This window comes from Gnatocerus cornutus, chromosome 7 (genome assembly GCF_029298725.1).
Source record: "Gnatocerus cornutus isolate USDA-ARS CGAHR chromosome 7, icGnaCorn1.1, whole genome shotgun sequence".
NCBI classification, from domain to species: Eukaryota; Metazoa; Arthropoda; class Insecta; order Coleoptera; family Tenebrionidae; genus Gnatocerus; species Gnatocerus cornutus.
Genome location: NC_142239.1, coordinates 10,892,324 through 10,910,121, shown reverse-complemented (window position 1 = coordinate 10,910,121; position 17,798 = coordinate 10,892,324). Strand labels below are relative to the sequence as shown.

The 17,798-nt window shown below is 34.8% G+C and overlaps 1 protein-coding gene across 1 annotated transcript in view; it reads left to right on the top strand.

The window, feature by feature from the left end:
* The window catches only part of LOC148170905 (roundabout homolog 2-like), a 68,568-nt gene that overhangs the window by 21,601 nt on the left and 29,169 nt on the right, over nucleotides 1–17,798 (top strand). The window lies entirely within an intron of this gene.

Here is a 17,798-nt window from a genome sequence, read left to right as displayed (position 1 = left end):
TAGGAATTCTGTTATAAAAAAAATTAAAATTAACCTGGCGCCTCCACCATTTTTACAATTTTTTAATCGAAGTTTAGACAACATTTTCACGACAAACTATGTAGCGCCAATTTCGCCTTTAATTAGAGCCAGTAAAAAGCATTTGTATGCTTATGTTTTTAACAGTTCACTCCGGAACGTCTAGGTTAAACACCACGCTTCCGGTGGACCTCCATAAAATTTTATCTCAAGTTCCGGGACGTAACAAAAATCCCTAGTTGCCCCATTCAATTTCGCTGTATTTAAAAAGTTGGTAAATGAGGTAAGCTTGTTATGCTGATGGGATCAATCCGTTCCGAAAGCGCAGCTTTCACTAAAATCCTTGTATGTAGAACCGGAAACCGGAGCTTTCCGTTCACGCTTCCTATTTTTAACACGTAGCTAAAAGTTTCTCGAGGATCTAACTCGGTGTCGTATTGTTCCGCAAGTTTCTTTCTATGAGCAACTTTCATAAGTCTTAAGCATCAAGATTAAGGACGCGTTAAAAGCGCCACTTTGTCCCAGAGTCACGATCAATATTTGCCTTTCATTTCTTCGTCCCGGGAGCTTTCAAGTTGAAAAAAACCTCCACCTGTGGCAGCACATTAAATGCTGCGATGCTAATTCGTGTGTAATTCAATTTTCCGGTTGGTGGTACTTTTTATTACCCGGCGTCTTTTGACAGTTGGACGTGATCGGGCGAGATCGACAGTTAACGAGCTCGGCTAAGTGATCCACGGGCGCCACCTGCGATCCAAGTTGCGCTAGCCATCCACGGCACACTGCGTCGTAATTAACCAACCCCTAATGGAAGCTTTGCGGTAATAGCCAATGTTTTTAATGTCGAACAATAAAAGGAAAAAGCGAGTTGGGAGGAAAATAAACAAAAACCACTACAAGAATGGTTAATTTCATTCGGGGGAGCATAAATCCAGACATGTAAACATATAAATTAGAAGAAATGACGGCGCGGAAGCACACGAGTTACATAAATTCTTATCATCATAAATTATTAACAAGAAGGTAGAGACAAGTGGGGTTTTTGTTGACGGGTGGTGCTCATGTTTTTAACAGCTCCTATGTCGGATTTAGTGCCGCGTTGACAACCTCGAGTATGTCTCGGGGTCGTAAATGCCTGAGGGTGGAAACGAACATTTTCTATCCATGAATACCATAATAGACGAGTTTCTATTAACGGCCACATAACCGTAAATTTTCGTAATGACCGCGCGATGAGTGGGTGGACACAAGGTACCGAATAATCCACTCAACATTATCAAACATCTCCTCCTATTTACACTTTTCCCGTTGCGATTTCTTTCACTTAAACCAATGCGACACACAAAGCAGGCGACCGAATCAATCGCTCGAGGGGCGGACTTCCGTTGAAAAATATGCGATTCGAACATTTGATATAACACATTCAATTTAAAGTATACGAAGTTTTCAGCAGAAACTTTTATTTTCTTGCGCTGGCCCATTTATCACGTTTGTGTGACGAAAAAAAGCGAATTGAGTTGTGCGAAAGAAAATTGGAAATTTTGGGAGGCAATGACCATGGGACGTGATGAAATTTACAAGAATTTTCTTATTGAACCGATCTGGAAAAGCGACGTTCCTATTATTTTTACCCTCGTCTCGTTAAACCCGACTTAAAATTTTAAAACTTATTCTGCTTCAACGAGGTGTTGTGAAAAATTCAACTTGTTTTAACTTTGCGACGAAAGCACTTGTTGAAGGGACGTTTCACCGGGAAATGGGTCTGTGTCGAAAAGTTATTTGCGTGGAGACATAAAAGTGTTTTAACTATGCATTCTTAAGTCGATCTTTTGCTTGAATTACATTAAATCTGCACCTTTACAATAAAAATATTACTATTTTTTCCATCCTTGTCCCGACAAAACAAGCAAGTCAGTTTTTAGAAATTTTGTTTTCTAGTTGAGCTAAAAATTGACATTTTTTTAATGCTGTAATTTTGTTATTTGCAGTGCTATAACAATGAAATTTTGCAAAATTACTATTTTGATCTTCCTCATTAACAGTGTCAAAATGCAAAAGTATCGTAATTTTGTTATTTGCAGTGCAGAACTGTGAGATTTGGACACGATACTATTTTAATCTCCTCTATTAATTGTGTGAAAATTCAAAAATATGGCACAAGCGAGTCCATTTTAATTTTTTTTTCAAGTTGGGCTAAAAATTTTCAAAATTTTCTCTTAAGTGCTGTAATTTTGTTATTTGCAGTGCTATAACTATGTATAAGATTTTAGCAAATTACTATTTTCATCCTCTTAATTAACTATGCCAAAATACAAAAATATCGCACAAGCAAGTCAGTTTTTAGAAATTTTTATTTTCAAGTTGAGCTAAAAATTTTCAAAATTTTCTCTTAAGTGCTGTAATTTTGTTATTAGTAGTGCTATAACAATGAGATTTTCGCAAGTTACTACTTTTAATTCCTTCATTAAATGTGCAAAAATATAAAAATATCGCACAAGCAAGTCAGTTTTTAGAAATCTTTGTTTTTAAGTTGAGCCCAAAATTTCAACATTTTCTCTTAAAAGCTGTAATTTTGTTATTTGCAGTGCTATAAGAATGAGATTTTGGCAATTTATTATTTCGATCTCCTTCATTATCTGTGCCAAAATACACAAATATTGCACAAGCAAGTCAGTTTTTAGAAATCTTTGTTTTCAAGTTGAGCTAAAAATTTTCAAAATTTTCTCTTAAAGCTATAATTTTGTTATTTGCAGTGCTAGAACTATAATATTTTGCCAATTTACTAATGTGACCTCCTTCATTAACTGTGCCAAAATACAAAAATATCGCACCAGCAAGTCAGTTTTAAGAAATGTTTGTTTCCCAATTAAAAAAATTCAATTTTGCGACGAAAGTACTTGTTGAAGGGACGTTTCACAGGAAAATGGGTCTGTGTCGAAAAGTTATTTGCGTGGAGCCATAAAAGTGTTTTAACTATGCATTCTTTAGTTGATCTTTTGCTTGAATTACATTAAATCTGCACCTTTACAATAAAAGTATTACTATTACTTCTATCCTTGTTCCCACAGAACAAGCAAGTCAGATTTTAGAAATTTTTGTTTTCAAGTTGGGCCAAAAATTTTCAAAATGCTGTAATTTTGTTATTTACAGTGCTATAACTGAGATTTTGCCAATTTACTATCTTGATCTCCTTTATTAACTGTCCCAAAATTCAAAAATATCGCACAAGCAAGTCAATTTTTAGAAATTTTTGTTTTCAAGTTGGACTAAAAAATTTCAAAATTTTCTGTCAAGTGCTGGAATGTTGTTATTTGTAGTATTTGTTGAGCTAAAAATTTTCAAAATTTTCTCTTAAATGCTGTTATTTTGTTATTTGCAGTGCTATAACTATGAGATTTCGACAATTTACCACTTTAATCTTCTTCATTAACTGTGCCAAAATACAAAAATATCGCACAAGCAAGTCAGTTTTTAGAAATTTTTGTTTTCAAGTTGAGCTCAAAATTTTTTCTTAAATGCTGTAATTTTGTTATTTACAGCGCTACAACAATGAGATTTGGACAAATTACTATTTTGATCTCCTTCATTAACTGTGCCAAAATACAAAAATATCGCACAAACAAATCAGTTTTCAGAAATTTTTGTTTTCAAGTTGGGCTAAAAAAATTTCAAAATTTTGTTTTACATGCTGGAATTTTGTTATTTGTAGTGCTATAACTATGAAATTTGAGCAAATTTCTATTTTGATCTTCTTCATTAACTGTGTCAAAATACAAAAATATAGCACAAGAAAGTCAGTTTTTAGAAATTTTTGTTTTCAAGTTGAGCTAAAAATTTCAAATTTTTTTCTTAAATGCTGTGATTTTTTTATTTACAGTGCTATAACAGTGAAATTTTGGCAGATTACTATTTTAAAATATTTGATTAACTCTGTCAAAAAAACAAAAATATTGCATAAGCGAATTATTAGAAATTAAGTTAAAAAAAATTCAATTTTGCCAGGAAAGCACTTGTTGAAGGGCCATTTCACCCTTAAATAAGTCTGTGTCAAAAAGTGATTTGCGTGTAACCATAAAAAGTGCTTTAATTATGCATTCCTGTGTTGATAACGCTGTGATTTATACTAATTGTAGCTTTTTAGAACGCATCTCAGATACGCGAAAGTTCTTTTGCTCGAATTACATTAAATCTGCACCTTTACAATGAAAATATTCCACTATTTCTCCCATCCTTGTCCCAACTTTAATCTAAAGCAGTGTAGCGCAACGTGAGAAAGCTTTATGAAAGCTCTTAATAAATTAAGGAGTACATAGTTTAAGTTTATGTAAATAGCACACGTAAATTACAGTGCTAAAGCGACTGCAGCGTCGGTTTTTTACTCGTTTTATAAACAGAAGCTCCAAGTTCGCTTAAATCAGTGAAAAGTGCTTTAATAATTGCAAGTTGCAATGATATTTCACTAGCCCAAGTGTTTTAATTAATATCCGATCGCTATCTCATTATTAGAGTTTTCATTTAAATTAAGAAGGAAACTCAATCAAGTCCCATACGCACTAGTAGATTGCTGTTATAACGACGTTAGCTAAGAAATTGGGATAGACAGATTGTCATGCGTCTTCCCTTTTATTTAATTTCCACGGTCAACGCTTCAGTTTCGGCGTCGGGTGTCTTCTTAATTTTTCAATTTCCCAGATGCACAACTCAATTTGGTTTTTCTTTGGGCGCCGATAAATCGAAACACAAAAAAGGGGATTTCATTAACAGCTGCGGCGACAAAAAGAAGTGGGTCACCACGTTAGCATCATGCAAATAACTCGCGGGTTTATGTAACAAGTGCGATAAAAATTATTGCGGCTATAAAAGAGGCAAATCGGACGTTAAATTTCCTTTCGCGTCACATAATAATTGAATCTTTATCCCGAGATTTAGCGACAATTACTCGTCTTTGAAAGATCGATTGATTTCTCCGGATGTCTGCGGTCTACTTCTTCCACTTTCCGGACATGTAAATCCGACCCCGTCTGCCGATGAGGCATTTTCGGTATTGTGCGAGGGGAGCGACCATTGAAAAACGTGTGTTCCCCTCGAATTTTAACAATTTAACACGTTTACTTTCCGACCCTCACATGTGGCGGTATCGATTTTCCAGTCGCCTCTTAATTGCCGTCTAATATTTTATAAATCCCAAGAGCGACGGTGTTACATGAAGAATCTTCATCACCTGTGCTAAAACACGACAAAAAACTTGGATACATCCGCATGTGGTGCTGTGAATGAAACGACTCCCTAGACAGCCGTTGTTTAGTAATCCTTGTTCTTACCGCCCTGTAAACAGCTGAAACACGGGAGGCCGTCAATCTCGTGCGCTACGATTTGCTCAGAGATCCCGTTTGACGTCGAACTTATTAAATAATTCCCTTTCGGGATGAACTTGGAAACTGGGACGCCGTCTTTGAGCCGGTCACTAAAGGGTGGTGCGTAGGGGATTCTACTATGAATGCTAAATTCTTGCAATTACGCCAAGAGTTATTGCCGGGAAAAGGCGAGTTTTCACTGCGCTACATAGTTAACAACTTTGAACTACATTGTGTTCAATAATTTCTGTGGGAGTTGTCACATGTGTCTTGAGCTCGGCGCTTCATTATCGTTGTATTGATGGTTGCCCGCCGCGCAGGGGCCCTCTGGACTTTTCCATCCTCCCCCATCTAAGATTCCAGAATCAGCCATAACCGCTCTTTGTTTCGGTATCAATATCTGCAAATCCGCCATAAGTTATGCCACCTTGGCGAATAAAACGGAAAGAACGCGTTTCGCATGAAAAATATTCGCATATTAAGATGATATCAGTGGAAACCAATACAGATAGGGGAGACCCGAGCGTTATATCCATACGACATGAATGCAAAGTAGGGAGCTCGTGATGGCCGTTTCGGGGATTCTGCACTAACGTATTGCATTTGATATTGTAATTAGTTTGAACCTGAGCAATACTTGTGCGGTTGTAAAAAGGAAAACGACCGGAGATGAATGTGTCGAGTGCCAAGTTCCGATAGGGGCTATAAAACACATGGATTATCATTGGACAGTTTCGCTTCGGTGACCATCACCCCCTTTGTTGTTATTTTATTAAGTTGATCGAAGAGACAGAGGGGACTTTCGAGGTGTTTCAAAGTGCTCTTTTACAAGGTTTGTTAGGAAATAAATATCGTGCGCTTAAACAGAAATAAACACATAAATCAATGGAGGAAAAGGTTTTATGGACGTCGAGATTGGATAACACTTTTTCGCGAAGAGCTCCACGTCGCCGACTTTTTCAAAGACAGCACCGGCCTTTATTAGTATTTGGAGCCATCTCGGCAATTAGGGAAGTTTTTGATGCAAGTAGTAATAATAAAACCAAATAAAATCCGTAGTAAAGAGAGGAGACTGCTTAATTATTAAGGACATCAGTGCCGGAAACTCCATGAAAAGTTAACAGTTTTGTTATTTACAGTGCTATAACAATGAGATTTGGGCACGATACTATTTTGATCTCCTTTATTAAGTGTGCAAAGAAACAAAAATATCGCACAAGACAGTCAATTAAAAAAAAAATCAAGTCGGGCTAAAACTTATTCAAATTTTCTCTTAAATGCTGTAATTTTGTTATTTGCAGTGCTATAACAACGAGATTTTGGCAATTTACTATTTTGATGTCCGTCATTAACTGTGCTAAAATACAAAAATATCGCACAAGCAAGTCAGTTTTTAGAAATTTTTGTTTTCAAGTTGGGCTAAAAGTTTTCAAATTTTTCTCTTAAGTGCTGTAATTTTGTTGTTTGCAGTACTCTAACAATGAGATTTTGGCAATTTACTATTTTGACCACCTTTATTAACTCTGCCAAAATACAAAAATATCGTAAAAGCAAGTCAATTTAAAAAAAAATATATTTTCAAGTTAAGCCATAAATTATTCAAATTTTCTCTTAAGTGCTGTAATTTTGTTATTTGCAGTGCTATAACAAAGAGATTTTGCCAATTTACTGTTTTAATCTCCCTCATTAACTGTACCAAAATTCAAAAATACAGCACAAGCCAGTAAGAATTTATAAATTTTTGTGTGCAAGTTGGGGTGAAAATTTTCAAAATTTTCTCTTAAATGCTGTAATTTTGTTACTAGATTACTATTTTGATCTTCTTTATTAACTGTACCAAAATACAAAAATATAGCACAAGCAGGTCAGTTTTTGGAAATTTTTGTTTTCAAGTTGAGCTAAAAATTTTCAAAATTTTCTCTTAAAAGCTGTGATTTTGTTATTCGCAGTGCTAAAACAATGAGATTTTGCCAGATTACTATTTTGACCTCCTTTATTAACTCTGCCAAAATACAAAAATATCGTACAAGCAAGTCAATTTTAAAAAAATTGTATTTTCAAGTTAAGCCAAAATTATTCAAATTTTCTTTTAAGTGCTGTAATTTTGTTATTTGCAGTGCTGTAACAAAGAGATTTTGCCAATTTACTGTTTTAATCTCCCTTATTAACTGTGCCAAAATTCAAAATACAGCACAAGCCAGTCAGACTTTATAAATTTTTGTGTGCAAGTTGGGCTAAAAATTCTCAAAATTTTCTCTTAAATGCTGTAATTTTGTTATTTGCAGTGCTAGAACAATGAGATTTTGCCAGATTACTATTTTGATCTTCTTTATTAACTGTACCAAAATACAAAAATATAGCACAAGCAGGTCAGATTTTGGAAATTTTTGTTTTCAAGTTAAGCTAAAAATTTTCAAAATTTTCTCTTAAAAGCTGTGATTTTGTTATTCGCAGTGCAAAACAATGAGACTTTGCCAGATTACTATTTTAACCTCCTTCATTAACTGTGCCAAAATACAAAAATATCGTACAAGCAAGTCAGTTTTTAGAAATTTTTATTTTTAAGTTGAGCGAAAAAATTTCAAAATTTTTTCTTAAATGCTGTAATGTTGTTATTTGCAGTCCTGTAACTATGAAATTTTGCCAGTTTACTATTTTAATCTCCTTCATTAACTGTGCCAAAATACAAAACTCTCGCACAAGCAAGTCAGTTTTTAGAAATTTTTGTTTTTATGTTGAGCTAAAAATTTTCAAAATTTTCTCTTAACTTTTGTAATTTTGTTATTTCCAGTGCTATAACAATGAGATTTTGGCAAGTTACTGTGTCAAATTAAAAAAATCAATAGAGCAAAAGATTTAATGAACATGGAGATTGAACCACTCCATGTCACTTTCTTTTTCAAAGCCAGCGCCGCCCTTTATTAATATTTGAGCATCTCGTCAATTAGGGAAGTTTTCGATGCAAGTAAAACCAAATAAAATCAGTAGTAAAGAGAGAAGACTGCTTAATTATTAAGGACATCGCCGGAAACTCCCTGAAAAGTTAACATAAATATCCGTGTTTGCGTTATAAAATGGCTTCGATTTAAATACTAAATGGATTAAGCGCAAAGCGGAGGCGAATTACATAGTTCGGAGATCATAAGAAGGGAGCGCACCTCGTAATTTTTTCAATCTAATTCAAAGTCATTAGAATAAGTGGAGTGGAAATGAGAAAATAAAACAAACAAATTAGTTTCCCTTGAATTTCTATCTGTGCAACCAAGAGCGATCCTAATTGATGCAGAAACAGACAGGGAAAAGCCTAGAAATCATGGAAATGCAAGGAAAGGGTTGGCCACATTGCGAATCCTTCGCATACCTTCATTAGCCCTCGCCAAAGAGTTACAACAAATAGATCGCTCCGATTTAATTAAATCAGTTTGCGGGGACTCGGGAATCGATGGGAGAAAAATTACCAGTTTTCATTGGACGAGTTTAAGTCTCCACAAAATGAACAATGGGACAGTTTTAAGCCTGTTGAGGACACACTTGAACGGGAAGGTAAAGGGACAAAAGAGATTAATCCTGCGGGATTACCAACCGGATCGTTCCGGGTTGACCCTAGCGCGTCAGGAGTCGCATGAATTTAACTACATGCCATTTATTCCGGAACGGCTATGCTAATATTCACTTTATATGCAAAAGTCATGAGGTTAATCTCGGCAATTATCGTGGAAACGGAAAAAGGCGACGCTAAACGCGCGAATTCCCCTAAAAAATTCTCGTCAAACAATCAGATCTTTTTGCAATAACGAGAATAACACCAAAAAGCGTCCATCCGTTTTTTCATGTCTATTAACGAACCCCCAATAAATGAATTTTCTAATAAATCCAAATCGCTTCTCTCGGTACATCCCCGGTTAATTTTACCGTCCCTCTGGTAACGCCGCCGTACGTTGTGAATGCAAAACAGGGCTCCGTACCTTCCACAGCCCGGTGCAAATCCAGACTTATAGCCGCGCTTCTTGGAGTAATGGGTTTAATATGATTGTAAGTTGATCCTGGACATTAGACGCCCCCCTAAGATGCGTGAGTTGAATACGCACCGCACGCAATATGACACTGTCATCTCAAAAGAACGAATCTTTGACTAACTGAGCTAATTTAATCCGACTCGTTTTAAATAAGGAAGTAACTTCTGCGATTCTTTTATTTTAGTTGCGAGCGAGCTTTCATGTTTCGAGTTTTTGTTATTTAACTTGCATAACTAGATGCGGATCTGCGACGCCGATACATTACCGAAGTTTGTCTCTAATTAAATTGGGGGTGGAATTTCAGAACGTGGATCAATATCGACAAAAAATGAAAGCTTACTTAATAAAGTGATGTTTTTAAAACCGGGGCTACTTTCATCTGCATTCCAAAGTCGGAATGGAAGCGTTTCTTGTTTTCCTGGTAAATAATGTAATCAAATGTAAATGTAATCAACATTGTTTACTTTTCAGCTTGCTCGCACAAGAACTTCGTAATTATATAATCCCAATGAGCTTTCTTTCATTGTCATATTTATGTTATTTTGACTAAAACAGTAATGAAATTTCAAATCTATCCAGACTACGCCCACACTAGGCTCCTGTTTGTCTTCCTAATGAAATTTGTGCCCCATTCAATGTTAGCCAAATTCCAACATTCATTGTGGTACTCCGACATATTTATGTAACAAGTTTCGCCCTGTGAAAGGGCTTGACGTCCTTCCAACTAACTTAACTAGATCCAACTCTGGTACGGATTTGCTCTTCCCACCTGTAAAACCCCCCAATAATCCCACCCCCAGGGCAATAAAAGCACCAAGAAATTCAAATTTCTCGTCATTGCAACCCGGTGTGACCATGAAACGCATCCATCTCCGTTTCCAGCGAAGGGAGCTGAATAATAAATGGAAGCGAAGGGCGAAACTGCGAGATTTTTTCATTGACAGTCGAAATCATCCACGATAATTGAATGAAACTAATTCACCGTCGAGTTTATTTAAGTTATCTTGGAAACAATTAATTTGAAACTCGAGTTTCGCCGTTTAAATGAGACTCTTCAATTCAATTGAATGCGCCCTATTCAACGGAGAAAATGCTTACGAAACATATGTAGCGCTTCGGGCGTTCCTACAGATTTCCTTATTTCCCGTTAGAATTGTCTCTGACTAGATTGATTTATTTATGCAGTTCCGGAACGGAAAATTCGCAATGTTTAAGGGCGCATCATTAAATTTATCAAGAGGAATGGGGGCCATACGTTTCGGTTAGATTGGCGCAGACGTGCGGACAAGAAAAACGGGGCTCACCTGAAATTGAAAGTTGAGACAATTATGGGTGGAAACCTAGATACTCACCCCAAGACTATCTTTCCGTGCGGCGTCTCCTCCATTGGGGCACTTTTTGTACATAACCTCAGTTATGTAACAAACACGCACCACGCACACAGCACCTGAGGAGAAAAAAACGGAGAATTAACAGTTTTTAGCACAAAAAAACACCAATAAAGTGGTTTAACGCCAGAAAAACTTACTTTTTTGTTGTTGCAAAACGCAGAAACGCACTCATTTGAAACCACTTCACTGCAGTACCAACCCAAAAAAATCCCCCAGTTTCTTAGACTTTATCATTAGGAAACCTCATTTCTTGGATTTTTTACCACAGTGACGTTATAAAAACAATTGTAGTTTCAATCCCTCTGATTTATCATCGTTGGGCTCCATTCTTTTATTATTTTAATTAAACAAGTTGCGAAAAGTCACCAAACATCCAAACTTTTTTTTGCAGTTGGTATTTCGTTTTTGGTGGTTTGTTTGAATTTTCAATTTTCTCTCGTTTTAAAATACATTTGCCTCGGAGCTTTTTGGGTAATAAAAGCAATGAAACGAAAAACGAGATTGCCAACGCACTAAAAGCAACTTAATATTCAATTATTAACTAAATTAAGTCATTTATTGCAGAGTTTGATGCAATATTTATCGTTTTTCAGCCCCAAATTGAAAAATCTAGTTAAGCTGTTCAGAGTGGCACTATTGTCGGCGCATTATAAATTAAAGAAGTTGAGAACTATGATAAGGAAACTTTGCCCACTATTCTCTCGAGACTCTAAACAACTCCGAAACTAAATTAACCCGCGAAGAGGAAATTCTTAACTTTAATAAAAATGAATTTAGAATTGGTAAAATTGGACTCTCATCGAGCGGGGGTTCACTTGTGTTGTTCCAGCATGTGATTTAAAAGTTTGCTCTTCTTGCAGAGTTAGACATCCAAGTTCCTTGTAATTTTCCATGTAGCTCACGTTACGAATCGCAGAGAATGGTAAAAGTTTTGTGGCGAATTCGTTAACTAAGTCCGCTTCAATGTCCGAATCCGAATTAAACGTGGATTAAGTTGGTCTCTTGTGTTTTCTTAGAGAGCTGCCCATGGGAGTCTCCTGGTGGTTTTTTGGGTGATTTATTGGATTCTGGAGGTGGTCGATTTCCGGCGCAGCTGGCGAAAGACGCGCCCAACTATTTCACAGGAAACATTAGCTATTCGCAATACATACGCCAATTGAACCGAACCGGAAAATTCCGGGAATGTTTTAATCAAATATCTGTTCACTCCCCCAGCGCGAATCCAGGTATTCCTTCTCGTAGTGGAATTTTTGACCCGAGCCAGAAAAAATAACAGTTTTGTAGCTTTTGGAATTTCAATATTTTTGCTCAAGGCTTTTAATTAAACAACCTCAATCGATAGGGTTGATTAAAAACCTTAAATGATGGACTTTCCGACTTAATTATACCCATCAAGTTTGAATACCTGGGCGTTTTTAACCCTTTCCTGAACAAATTGGGAATGATGTCGAGGGAATTCTAGTCTAGACTCGTTGCCAGTTGGCATCCCGGATTACAATACGCCGAATAATAAAGCATTGTCTCTATTGTACGTTTTAATTAAACTAATATAGAGCTTCGCTCGACGAAATCGGCGCCCTTTGCTCTGGGACATGCGATCTACTAATCATCTAATCGGTCGACTAGGAATTAATTAATACACAACCAGGCCGGGACAACGAAGAAGTGTGCTGTTTAACGATCTCCTAGGCAGCGTGCATATTTATGGCCTCACAAGCAACCCTCTCGAGGGGGCACAAAGAAATGACTAATTAAATCTTTACACTGGACCTCCACCTGTTATAATCCGACGTCGTGTCAATCAAACTCTTCCTTGCCTTCCTGCCGTGAAGCGACTCTTGTAATGTCAACAATTTTTGGTTTGATTCATAAACAAAAAATTTCTAAAATAGTCCCCGTTGCTCTAAAATTTTGAAATTTGGGGCAGTAACTCAAATGCAACAAATTTTTCAAATTTCATCGCGCTAATTTCAAAATTATCAAATTTACAGGTGCGAATACAAAATGTTGAACATTTTTAACTTGTTCTATGAACGAAAACTCCAAAATTTGTCCCCGTTGATCTAAAATTTTTAAATTTGGAACAGTAAATTAACAACTCAAAAAAAGTAAATTCCCCAAATTTCGTCGCTCTAGGAACAAAATTACGAAAATTACAGGTGCGAGTACCCAAAATTGAAAGTTTATGGCTTGCTCTATGAACGAAAATTTTCAAAATTTGTCCCCGATGATCTAAATTTTCAAATTGGGAACAGTAAAATAACAACTTAAAAGAAGTAAATTCTCCAAATTTCGTCACTCAAGGACCAAAATTACAAAAATTACAGGTGCAAATACATAATATTGGAAATCTTTGACTTGTTCTATGAACGAAAACTTCCAAAATTCGTTCCCGTTGATTTAAAGTAGGTATTGAACTTAAGAACAGTAAATTAACAACTCAAAGGCAGCAAAATTTTTAAATTTCGTCGCTCTAGGAGCAAAATTACGAAAAATACAGGTGCAAATACACAGCATCTGAAATTTTTAGCTTAATTGATGAACGAAATTTTCCAAAATGCGTCCCCGCTGATCTAAAACTTTGAAAATTGAAACAGAAAATAACAATTCAAAAAAAGTATATTTCCTAAATTTCGTCACTTTAGGATCAAAATTATGAAAATTACAGATGCAAATACACAACATTGTAAATTTTTGGCTTGTTCTATGAACGAAAATTTTCAAAATTCGTCCCTGTTGATCTAAAATTTTGAAATTTGAAACAGTAAAATAACAGCTTAAAGGCAGTAAATTGCCTAAATTTCGTCGCTCTAGGATCAAAGCTACGAAAATTACAGGTGCCAAATCAAAATTGTTTACTCGTTCTTTGAACGAAAATTTCTAAAATTATAACAACAATTATAACAACTCAAAAAAAGCTGCTTTTGAGTTGTTATTTTATTGCTTTAAATTTTAAAATTTTAGATCAACGACGAATTCATAGAACGAATCGAAAAATTCCAATATTGTGTATTTGCATCTGTAATTTTCGTAATTTTGATCCTGGAGCGACAAAGTTTGGGGAATTTACTTCTTTTGAGTTGTTATTTGACTGTTTCAAATTTCAAAATTTTGGATCAACGGGAACAAATTTTGGAAATTTTCGTTTATAGAACAATGTTGTGTATTCGCACCTGTAATTTTCGTAATTTTACTCCCAGAACGACAAAAATTGGGTATTTTGTTGCTTTTGAGTTGTTATTTTACTGTCTCAAATTTCAAAATTTTAGATCAACGGGGACGAATTTCAGAAATTTTTATCTATAGAACAAGTCAAAATTTTCCAATGTTGTGTATTTGCCCTTGTAATTTTCGTAATTTTAACCCTAGAGCGACGAAATTTAGGAAATTTGCTCCTTTTGAGTTGTTTTTTGACCGTTCCAAATTCCAAAATTTTAGATTAACTGGGACGAATCTTAGAAATTTTCGTTTATAGAACAAGCTAAAATTTTCTAATGTTGTGTATTTGCACTCGTATTTTTCGTAAATTTGCTCTTAGAGCGCCGAAATTTGGGCATTTTATTGCGTTTAACTTGTAATTATATTGTTATTTTACTGAATAAGAACTCTCTAGGGCACAATCCGCTATTAACTAAATTTAAATTGAACGCTTGGGATTCAGAAAAAAATAAAATTGAAATTTTCATGACTCTGCGTTAATTACTGGCGGTGCAACTAAGAAGTGTGCTGCTTAACGATTTCCTAGACGTCAGGCACTTGCACACGCGTGCATATTTATGGCCTCACTTGCAACCCTCCCTGAGAGTAACGTATTCCACAAAAACCCCAAAGAAATGTCATTTAGATCTAATTAAAATCCGCGGCGATTGCACCGCCCGTTGCAGAATTAATGACGCCCTCGAGCCATCCACCTAAATGCATTTGATAAATTCAAATTTAATCTCTTCTCTAATTTCAAGTCCTCTTGATTACTCTATTTTGCTGTAAACCGACCCGAAATGAATAACAAATGAACAAGACTCCTTCCACAAATCCACAAAGCTCGAATTAGGTTTCGATTAAGCACCGCATCGAGTGTTTGGACAAAAAGAAATATTTCCAGACAGTAAATCACAAATAACGAACGGAAAAACGAACCGATTATTGGAATGTCCACGAGTTATGACAAATGTCTCCCAGATATTGGCCGATGTGATTGAGAAATAAACACAAGAGCCGGAAGAACAGCCCTCGCACTTTTCGTTCGCCGCCGAAGAAATGTATCATCTTATAACGACATTTTTCTTGTATTAGGAACTAATAAAAGCGGATCGAATGGTGTTGCTCGCCCGGAAACTTATTTTATTGCCTCGGGAAGTATTGTTTTATCAATTTGTTGATGGGCGCACATTTTTCAGTTTGAAAGAAATATTGGTGGAGGCGCTGGGTCAGGAACATTTCAGACGAGTTTGTAGTTACTTTGCAGCCACTAAGATATAATTCGCTAGTTTCTGAAATGGTTTACGGCTCTTATCTCTATTGTAACAGTTGTCTTGGTTTAGTTTATCACCTCTGGGATTTCCCGGTTGATTCCCTCCCCTTCACGTGTAATTTTTTAATCACTCCAAACGTGCCGACGGCTTTTATTACCAACCTCTTAAAAATGAAACTTTGTTCAAATTTAAGATATTTTTGTTCATAGAACGAGTGAAAAAGTTTTACTGTTCTAAATTTCAAAATTTTAGATCAACAGGGACAAATTTTGGAAAATTTGTTCATAGAACAAGCCAAAAGTTTCCAATGTTGTTTATTAGCATTTATAATATACGTAATTTTGATGCTAAAGCGTCGAAATTTGGGGAATTTACTGTTTTTGAGTTGCTATTTTACTGTTCTAAAATTTAAAATTTTAAATCAAAGGAGACAAATTTTGGAAATGATCGTTTATAGAACAAGCCTAAAAGTTTCAATGTTGTGTATTTTTACCTGTAATTTTCGTAATTCTAATTCTAGAGCGACGAAATTTAGGGAATTTTTGCTATTGAGTTGTTATTTTACTGTTCTAAATTTCAAAATTTGAGATCAACATGAACAAATTTTGGAAAATTCGTTCATAAAACAAGCCAAAAGTTTCCAATGTTGTTTATTAGCACCTATAATATACATAATTTTGATCCTAAAGCGCCAAAATTTGGGGAATTTACTGTTTTAAGTTGTTATTTTACTGTTCTAAATTTCAAAATTTTAAATCAAAGGAGACAAATTTTGGAAATTTTCGTTTATAGAACAAGCCTAAAAGTTCCAATGTTGTGTATTTTTACCTGTAATTTTCGTAATTCTAATTCTAGAGCGACGAAATTTAGGGAATTTTTGCTATTGAGTTGTTATTTTACTGTTCTAAATTTCAAAATTTGAGATCAACAGGAACAAATTTTGGAAAATTCGTTCATAAAACAAGCCAAAAGTTTCCAATGTTGTTTATTAGCACCTATAATATACATAATTTTGATCCTAAAGCACCAAAATTTGGGGAATTCACTGTTTTAAGTTGTTATTTTACTGTTCTAAATTTCAAAATTTTAAATCAAAGGAGACAAATTTTGGAAATTTTCGTTTATAGAACAAGCCTTAAAGTTCCAATGTTGTGTATTTTTACCTGTAATTTTCGTAATTCTAATTCTAGAGCGACGAAATTTAGGGAATTTTTGCTATTGAGTTGTTATTTTACTGTTCTAAATTTCAAAATTTGAGATCAACAGGAACAAATTTTGGAAAATTCGTTCATAAAACAAGCCAAAAGTTTCCAATGTTGTTTATTAGCACCTATAATATACATAATTTTGATCCTAAAGCGCCAAAATTTGGGGAATTTACTGTTTTAAGTTGTTATTTTACTGTTCTAAATTTCAAAATTTTAAATCAAAGGAGACAAATTTTGGAAATTTTCGTTTATAGAACAAGCCTTAAAGTTCCAATGTTGTGTATTTTTACCTGTAATTTTCGTAATTCTAATTCTAGAGCGACGAAATTTAGGGAATTTTTGCTATTGAGTTGTTATTTTACTGTTCTAAATTTCAAAATTTGAGATCAACAGGAACAAATTTTGGAAAATTCGTTCATAAAACAAGCCAAAAGTTTCCAATGTTGTTTATTAGCACCTATAATATACATAATTTTGATCCTAAAGCGCCAAAATTTGGGGAATTTACTGTTTTAAGTTGTTATTTTACTGTTCTAAATTTCAAAATTTTAAATCAAAGGAGACAAATTTTGGAAATTTTCGTTTATAGAACAAGCCTAAAAGTTCCAATGTTGTGTATTTTTACCTGTAATTTTCGTAATTCTAATTCTAGAGCGACGAAATTTAGGGAATTTTTTGGTTTTGAGTTGTTATTTTACTGTTCTAAATTTCAAAATTTTAAATCAAAGGAAACAAATTTTCATAAAACAAGAAAAAAATTTCCAATGTTGAGTATTTGGACCTGTTATTTTCGTAATTTTACTCCTAGAGCGACAAAATTTGGGGAGTTTGCTGTTTTTACGTTGGTACTTCACTATCTTAAATTTCAAAATTTTAGATCAACAGGGATAAATTTTGAAAATTTTCGTTCCTAGAACAAGCCAAAAATTTTCAATGTTGTGAATTTGCACCTGTAATTTTCGTAATTTTGTTCCTAGGTCGACAAAATTTGGGAAGTTTACTGCTTTTAAGTTGCTATTTTACTGTTTTAAATTTTAAAATCTTAGATCAACGGGGAATAATTTTGGAAATTTTCGTTCATAGAACGACCCAGAAAATTTCAACATTTTGTATTTGCACCTGTAATTTTCGTAATTTTGATCCTAGAGCAACGAATTTTGGGAAATTTACAGCTTTTAAATTATAATTTCACTGTTCTAAATTTCAAAATTTTAGATCAACGGGGACAAATTTAGGAAATTTTTGTTCATACCACGAACCAAAAAAATCCACTATTGTGCATTTGCACCTATAATCTTCCTAGTTTTGATCCTAGAGCAACGAAAACTGGGGAATTTGT